Source organism: Bos mutus, chromosome 3 (assembly GCF_027580195.1).
Source record: "Bos mutus isolate GX-2022 chromosome 3, NWIPB_WYAK_1.1, whole genome shotgun sequence".
NCBI classification, from domain to species: Eukaryota; Metazoa; Chordata; class Mammalia; order Artiodactyla; family Bovidae; genus Bos; species Bos mutus.
Window position 1 is genome coordinate 104,019,149 of NC_091619.1, and position 8,464 is coordinate 104,027,612.

At 48.7% G+C, this 8,464-nt stretch overlaps 1 long non-coding RNA gene across 2 annotated transcripts; it reads right to left on the minus strand.

Moving 5' to 3' along the window:
* Positions 1-1,631: 1,631 nt before the first annotated feature.
* Positions 1,632-8,456, minus strand: LOC138987261 (uncharacterized). 2 transcript variants are annotated; one of them, XR_011463753.1, is made up of 3 exons: positions 8,244-8,456; positions 4,991-5,083; positions 1,632-1,858 (listed from the first exon to the last, which is right to left on the minus strand). It is a non-coding gene; the product is annotated as an uncharacterized lncRNA (long non-coding RNA). The 2 variants fall into 2 exon arrangements; XR_011463754.1 differs by having other exon boundaries at positions 1,632-4,873.
* Between the last annotated feature and the right edge of the window lie 8 nt (positions 8,457-8,464).

The window sequence follows — 8,464 nt, forward strand, 5'->3', positions numbered from 1 at the left end:
ATGCGAGGGGTGGTCAGGAGGCAGTGGGGGTGCTGGTCTGGAGCTGAGGAGGCAGGTCTGTACTGGAGGTTGACTGGGCAGCTGTTAGCACAAAGGCAGTAGCTGCCGCCAGGGGTGCACGAGACTCTGTAAGAGCGAGGCAGACTGAGGCTGGGATCCCTCAGGCATTTGACACCATTAACCAAAATTCCTTCCCAACTGCCTGAATGCCTGCCTGCTTTGGCACAGATGCCCCCTTCTTCCAGGCTGGAGTGAGGAGCTGGCAAGAGCTCTTTGAAGGCTGTGTGCATCCGAGTCAAAGAGGCGAAAGGAGTCGTGTTTCCATTCTTCTGTTTTCACTGCCTCAGTTCTAGGTGCCCCCAAAACTCTAGTGTCTCATGCTGCCCTCAAACACCTGCTTGGCCCCTCTCCCTGCTTCCAAACTGATTCAGGATCTTCAGTCACCAACCCCCACCTCCAACCAAAGAAAATGGCAGCTTGGAGACATCTCACGAAGGCCGTGCCTGGCCCTGGCTGGGGGTGAAGAGGAAGAAGTGGAAGTGTTAGTCACTCAACTGTCTGACTCTTTGCAACCCCGTGGACTGTAGCCCACCAGGCTCCTCTGTCCATGGAATTCTTCAGGCAAGAACTCTGGAGTGGGTTGCCATTCCCTCTCTGGGGGTGAAGAAGAAGGTCCTGTGAATTTCAGAGTCACTGAGACCAAGGAGCCCCTGATGAAAAGACTTGAAGGCCCGGTAGAGGGTTTGAGGGCCAGGCTCTGGCCCTCAGTGGACATCTGTGCTCTCAGAGCCACTTACAGGAGATGGGTTGAAGCCATGTCTGGCAAGTCCCATAGAGAGACAGCCAGGTCAGAACCTGAGCCAAAGGCGCTGGCTCTCAACACTTGAAAAATTGTCAGTCCTTGGGAGAGCAATTTCCCCCATCTCGCCACCCCCCCCGCCCCGCCCCCACCACCACCAACCCAAGGCTGAATTCTGGGCCCTGGAGAGACTGCCCAACACTGTACAAAATTGTGGATCAAGCCACAACTTCTCCAAAAGGAACACATTCCCACAAGAACTAGTCTCAGTTTGCAGCTCACAATGAACCAATTGTGTTGTGCTAAGTCACTTCAGTCATGTCCGACTCTTTGTGACCCCACAGATAGTTGCCTGCCAGGCTCCTTTGTCCATGGGACTATGAATACTGGAGTGGGTTGCCATTTCCTTCTCCAGGGGATCTTCCTGTCCCAGGGATTGAACCCGCATCTCCTACATTTCGTGCATTAGCAGGCGGGTTCTTTACCACTAGCGCCACCTGGGAAGCCCCTATGAACCAAATCCCTCTTCAAAAATAATAAAATAAATGAAGCATTTTTCCCAAAGGGAACACGTTGCAGAGCTCCACCTCTCTGCCTACAATTTAGCAGAGGTCACCTGGCACGTGGCCTCCACACAGATGGCTCTAGAATCTCCATTTTTGACTGTCATCTCTTTCATATTTGCAAAATGACACTGCCCATTTGAATGAAATTCCCAGAACTAAGGTATGATCTCCTCCTAAGGCATATCAAGTCATCACCTCTTGCAAGACAGAAAACTACAGATGGCTATTTTAAAGATACAATTTTATTTATTTATGACTGTGCTGGGTCTCGGTTGCTGTGCGGGCTTTTCTCTAGTTGTAGAGAGCAGGAACTACTCTCCAGTTGCTGTGCGCAAGCTTCTCATCAAGGTGGCTTCTCTTTTTTCGGAGCACGGGCTCTTGAGTGCTCAGGCTTCAGTAGGTGAGGCGTGTGGGCTCAACAGTTGTGGTGCACGGGCTTAGTTACTCTGTGGCATGTGAGATCTTCCCAGATCAGGGATCAAACCCTTGTCTCCTGCATTGGCAGGCAGATTCCTTACCACTGAGTCACCAGGGAAGCCCTACAGATGGCTTTGACTTGACAGTTTTCCCCATTTCAGGGGGTACCCAAACATCCCTTTAGATTAGTTTCAACCAGGAATCAAGGTTTGGGGAAATCCATGTGCTCCCCCTGCCCCAGCCAGTGGTGTTCCTCGTCTCTTGTCCAGGGATTGCCACATTTCCCCTGGCTAGAGAGCCCTGTGCCTGAGTGCATGTGGACTGGCTACCTATTTTGAAAAGGAAGGTAGGGTAGAAATCTGAGAAATCAGAGAAAAGATCTAGAATTTGTGCCATGTGAGATCACGTCTCTTGTTCACAGGGGCGGTGCTTCACCTGTTTTGCAGCTGGAGTGTCCTTACAGAAACTTACATGAAAGCCAAGGATCCTCCCCACCCCACCTCCCACTTCAATGCTGAAAAAACCACTGATATGGAAATCTGGTGAAGAGTTTGAGGGAGCCCATAGACTTTCTGAAGCTCATTCAGAGATTCTATAGGAGTCCATGGCCCTCGAGGTATCCTGCTCTGTTCCAGATACTATTATTAATGTCCTCCTGTAGCTAGAGTAATTCCTCTATCTGTGCACAGGCCCTCCTTCACAGGGTTCTCTGTATCCATTATTTACAAGCCTCCCTATTCATCAACCTTTTTCTATTGAATGTCCTCTTTCCCTCTGCATTTAAACTTGCTTGAATATATCACGGCACACACACACACACACAAAGACACTGTGATTAGACATATATAAATATCAATATATAATCTGCTTACACCGCTCCTCCTTCACGAAAAGAGCTCTTGCTGTGGTCCCTAGTGGCCTCATCATTGCTAAACCCAAAGGCTGCTTCTCAGCCTTTAGTCCTTTGGATTCTCAGAGGTACCCAACTTTGTCACTCTCTTGGAACACTTGTCTACTCTTGACTCTCCATCCCATACTCTCCTGGATTTTCTCCCACCCCTGCTCATTCTTAAGACTCTTCGGGGGTTCCTTTTCCTCTCTCAGCCCCTTAAGAACATCAGAGCTCTGGTACAGGCCTTCTCTCCCCATTTTACTCTCCCTGAGCAATATGACCAACTTCCATGATTTCCGTTACCACTTCCATGCTGATTATGCTCTCATTGTATCTCCAGTTTAATCTTTCTCCTAAGCTCAGCCTGTATTTCCAATTCTTTCGTCTGCATAGCCTCAGAAACCTCCAACTGAACTTATCTGTTCTGGATGTCTTCTGTTCATTCCTTCAGATGCCCTCTCCACCATTCTCGTGCTCTAAGCCCCACGTCAGTGAGTTTCCTTGCTCTTCAGCCTCCAAGCCCCCTCCAGGGTTCCTCCCAGGTGAATGGCACCAATCTCCATCCAGGGATACAAGCCAGAAACTTGGGCAACAGCCTAGATGCCCTGAACTTTGCCACTTCCCTTTTCCATTAGTTCTCAGATCCTTAGATCTTGCAAGTCCATCCTCCTTTCCCTCTTTCCAAAGCTATTCTGTGGAGACTTCCTAATTTGTGGAATGGTTTATTATTCATCCTTCTAAATGGTCTCTGTCTTCAGTCTTAACTCCCTCCAGTCATTCTCAGCTCTCTGACCTTTTAACATTAATTAGGCACTAAAAGTAGTGCCTTGGGCCAGTTATGGGGAATCCAAGATCAGCCAGAAACGTGTTCTGCCATCAGGGAGACCACAGTTGGAGGTGGAGTTAAGGGAAGGGCTAACCAGTTTGGCAAATAAAAATAGGACATCCAGTTAAACTGGAATTTCAGATAAGCAATACTTTTTTTTTTTTTTAAGTAAGTATGTCTCATGCAATAATTAGGACATACTTATACCAAAAAAAAAAATGTTGTTTAGGTACTTCCCTGGTGGTCCAGTGGCTAAGAATCCACACTCTCATTGCCGAGGGCCAAGGTTCAATCCCTAGTCAGGGCACTAGATCTCACATGCTGTAATAGAGTTTGAATGCTGCAACTAAAGCTCCCTCATGCTGCAAGGAAGAGTAAAGATCCTGTGTGCTGCAACTAAGACCCGGCACAGCCAAATACACAAAGAAATATATTTTAAATGTTGTTTATCTGCTATTGAAGTGGGTGCCCCCTTTTTTTCCTGGCAACCCTAGATGGGGGTAAACAAATGAACAGAAAACTAAGTCCCCCAACAGAAGTATGATTAGGGTACAGTGATGTATGTCAGGCTTGGGGAGGATTCTATACTCACAAAGGAAGAGGAATCATTTCTACCTAGACAGACAGGGAAGAGCCAGGAAAGTCTTTGTGAAGGAGGTGGCTCTTGAACTGGGCCTTGAAAAATAAAATACTTGCTTTCATTGCCTCTCAGTTCTAAAACCCCCCTTTTCACCAGCCACGCCCTCTCCAGCAAGGTCTGGGGCTCAGCCTTGGGCAGGAGTTGGAGGGGGTGGGATAGGTGAGGGCCTCTTCCTTGGGCTATATTTTTCAGAGTTATCTTCTCTTCTTACTGGCTGGCCAGTCCCTCATTCCTTCCAAATGAGGGATATAAAATATAAAATTTTTATATTAAACTGTTTCTGTATGCTTATTGCGTGGTTTCTCCTGACTGGCCCCAGCTTGACACAGCCTTCTCAGCAGAGGCAATTGCATGAACAAAGGCAGGAAGCATGGAACAGCCGGAAGAGCCAGGGATTTCATGTAGAATTGGGGGAGGGTCCTCCTCAAGACACAAGTCTAGAGAGATCATAACAGTCCTCGAGTGCTATACCAAGGAGCCTGGACTTTGTGCTGAGTGGAGCCACTGAGGGTTTTAGGTGGGATTGTCTAGAGACATGTTCCAGACAGATGACTGGCCACTGTGTCTAGTTTGGACTGGAAGGGGCAAGGCAGGGGACACCAGTTAGAGATGCTGCAGTTAGGGCTGCTCAGACAACAAACGCTGGCGCCTTGACCTAGGCAGAACAGTGTGGAAGGACAGAGAGACAGGAGGTACGATCCACGGGACTTGGTGATGAGCTGCTTGTGAGGACCTGATGGAAGGGAGAGTTTTCAGGTGGCTTGGACAACCAGTAAGAAATTTAGGGGATGTAGTATTTTTAGCCCATAATGGGAGTAAGGTGTGGGCGAAGCCGTGTTTGATTTTGTACCTGTTCAACTTGATGTGCCCGTGACAGTTTCAGAAGGCAAGGAGGCTGGCAGCGGCCGGGTCTGGCAGTCAGGACAGTCTGGGCCAGAGAGATCTAAGAGTCATAAATCAAAGACAAGGAGGTGGTGAGCAGCAGAGGCTAAGGCTTGGAGACCCAGCAGTTTAGAAACAGGGAGAGGAGAAGGGACAAGGCTGTGAAGGAGACCAAAAGGGTTGACCAGAGTGGTGGGAAAAACAAAGCAGAACAAACGGAAGGCGCAGTCAAAGGGGCCAGATGCAGCAAAACCATCAAGTCACATAAGGACTGAAACTGTCCACTGGGTTCTCTGGCCACAAGGTGGCCTAGGGACTCAGGCTAAGCTTCTTGCTGAAAACAACTAAAAATACTTAGACAAAACATACTTTTAAAAATTAATGCACCTGTGAGCTGGTATACACAGAAGAAATATTCAGGCCAAAATAAACAAATACAGGAAACCACAAAGGTAAACAAAGTTCAGTAGCTGGTATTCACCTTGAGGGCATTTTCTTTACCTGGGGAACCTGGGCATTGGTAGCAAGGGCTCCCTTGCAAAGAGCTTATGGGGGCAAAGGGAGTCTACCTGGAACATTCTCAATAAGGCCAGAACCCCAAAGGACTATGCCCACATCTAGAGGTGAACTAGAAATAAACCTTCCCCTCCTTTCCCTAACCTCTTTCCCTCAAACCAGGGGACTACAAAGAAAATAAACTTCCTTAGTGCAATTAACCTTAGTGCTAAGTGGAAGGGGAGAAACCTCCCCTGAGAATTCTTAACCATAGGCAGGGCCCTCATTTGGTTTTGCAGACCAAAATTCACACTGTTTTAGAAGGCTGAAAAACTTCAAACTGGTTAATTTGTCATGGACATGGATTGCTAGTGGCTCCAGGTGACCAACAGAAGCTCTTTCTCCCCCTCTCCTGGGCTCTGGAATGCTCTCCTGAATTTGGGAACCCCTCCCAGGGTTGTCGGGGCTTCCCAGTGACTCAGTGGTATGGTTCAGGTGGCAAAGAATCTGCCTGCAAAGCAGGAGACCCAAGTTCAAACCCTGAGTCGGGACGACCCCCTGGAGAAGGAAATGGCTGCCCACTCTAGTATTCTTGCCTGAGAAATCCCATGGACAGGGGAGCAGGCTGGCTACAGGCCATGGGGTTACAAAAGAGTCTGGCATGACTCAGTGACTAAACAACAACAACAAGCCAGGGTTGTCACAGGTTCTGGCCCCTATATGTTCTCTTCTTTTTTAAAAAAACAATTTTAATTATTTAAAAATTTTATTTATTTTTGGCTGTGCTGGGTCTTTGTTGCCTTTGGGAAGACTCTTCTCTAGATGCAGCAAGCAGGGGCTACTCTTTGTTGCATTGCTTTTCATTGCAATGGTTTCTCTTGCTGCAGAGCATAGGTTCTAGGTGCACAGCTTTCAGTGTTGCAGTGTGTGGACTTTAGAGCTCGGGCTCAACAGTTGTGGTACACACGCTTAGCAGTTGCTCCATGGCATGAGGGATCTTCCAGGTCAGGGATCAAACCTGTGTCCCCTGCATTGGAGGTGGATTCTTAGCCACTGGACTACCAGGGACGCCCCCTCATTTTTTTTAGAAAGAGGTAGACAGATTTTGAACACAGAATTTGTGGTCTTAACCCTCCCTCCATTCCTCCACCTTCCATAATGATATATTAGTATCAGGGCCAAGACATTTCACACCCCTATGCACAGACCTGGAATCAGTACTTTATTGTGGCTTCCTGTTTCCTCCTTCCAAATCCCCCTTTCCTTCTTCAATGTATTATACTGTTGCAGGAAGGGGGACGCCCCTCCCAGGGTCCAAAAGAGGGATCTTGTCTAACCCTAGGAGATGAATGGTCCTTGGAGACACATGTGCTGACAAAGCAGACTTTATTGGGAAGGGACACCTGGGTGGAGAGCAGTACAGTAAGGGAACCCTGGAGAACTGCTCTGCCTCAGGGATGGCAGTCTCAGTTTTACAGTGATGGGATTAACTTTCTGGGTTGTCTTTGGCCAATCACTCTGACTCATGGTCCTTCCTGGTGGCGCACACATTACTCAGCCAAGATGGATGGCAGCGAGAAGGATTCAGGGAGGTGGTAGGACCTGTGGGGTCTCCTTTTGACCTTTTCCGAATTTTTCTGGTTGGTGGTGGCAGCTTGTTAGTTTCACATTCCTTACCACACATTGTGTGGTGAAATAACTCATGCAAATAGTTACTATGGTGCCTGGCCAGGGTGGGCAGTTTCCGTCAGCGTTTCCCCTAACAATACTATAGACATATTTTTCTAAAATGTAAATTCAATCATCAATGCCCACTTGCAACCTCATCATGGTTTCACATCGCACTTAGGATAATGTCTCAATTTGTCTTTCCAAGCTCATCGCTTTCCTCATCCCCTCCGCCTTCCTCCCCCTCACAGACAACCCCCTTAAAGTGAACACAGCTAACTAACTGTACTTCAAACATTTTCTTGATAAAGATTTGTTGAATGACTAGATTCCCACTGGACTCTGCTTACCAGCTAATCAAGCCCCCTCCTCCCCAGTCTCTTGCTGTTGCTATTCAAGCTAAGATCAAGTTTCTCCTCCTCAGGGAAGCCTTCATCCACCTCAGGCCTCAGTGGCTATAGCCAATGCCAGCTTCCTCCACTGAACACAAGAACAGAGGTCCTTTCCTTTTTTATTTTTATTTTTTCCACTTGGGGTAGAGACTGCTGGCGACTTGGGCCAACCAGATCTGTGGCTGATCTCTGCTATCCTCGCTGTGTGTCCAGCGAAAAGATAAGCTCAACTTTCCCCAACTTCGGCTTCCTCATCTGAAAATAGTGAATGAAAATACCCACCACAGAGTTGCTGCGAGAACTGGACTTAAGGTATGCAATGTGCTGTTCCTTGCACTTAAATATAAGCTATTTTAATTACTCATAAAGACAAGTTGCTTCCGAGAACCTAATGAAATTCTCCAAGCACTGTCCATGGTAAGTAGTTTCCCGGTTGCTCACTGGGTGGCCCTGAGAGCCATCCTTTTTTATTCCTGAGGCGCGCCAAGCCCCTTTCCTCTTCAGTGTTCTTCTCAAGACAGTACCCTTCCTGGGACCGAGGTCTTGCCGCCAGGTCTTGAGCACCAGATTAACCTGTGTCCCCCCACCCGCTCAGTCCCCTCCCAAACACACACCTTAACCTCCAGCCTGGCTTCCCAGCTCTATCCCACCGGCCCCTAGACTCACGTCCTCTTAGGAAGCTGCCCCGCAGCGCCTCTCGCCGGTCGAACTTGGCCTCAATAGGCCTAAGGCTGCCTGGGCTCGGCTGATCCCCAGACCACGTGCTCCCGGCCTCCGCCGCAAGGCACCGCCTTCCCGCTGGGCGCCATGCGGACTACATTTCCCAGGGTGCGCAGCGGCGGGGCCTTGGCTCGGGTGGTGGGGGGGGCGGGGGGGCTCGAGCGGCG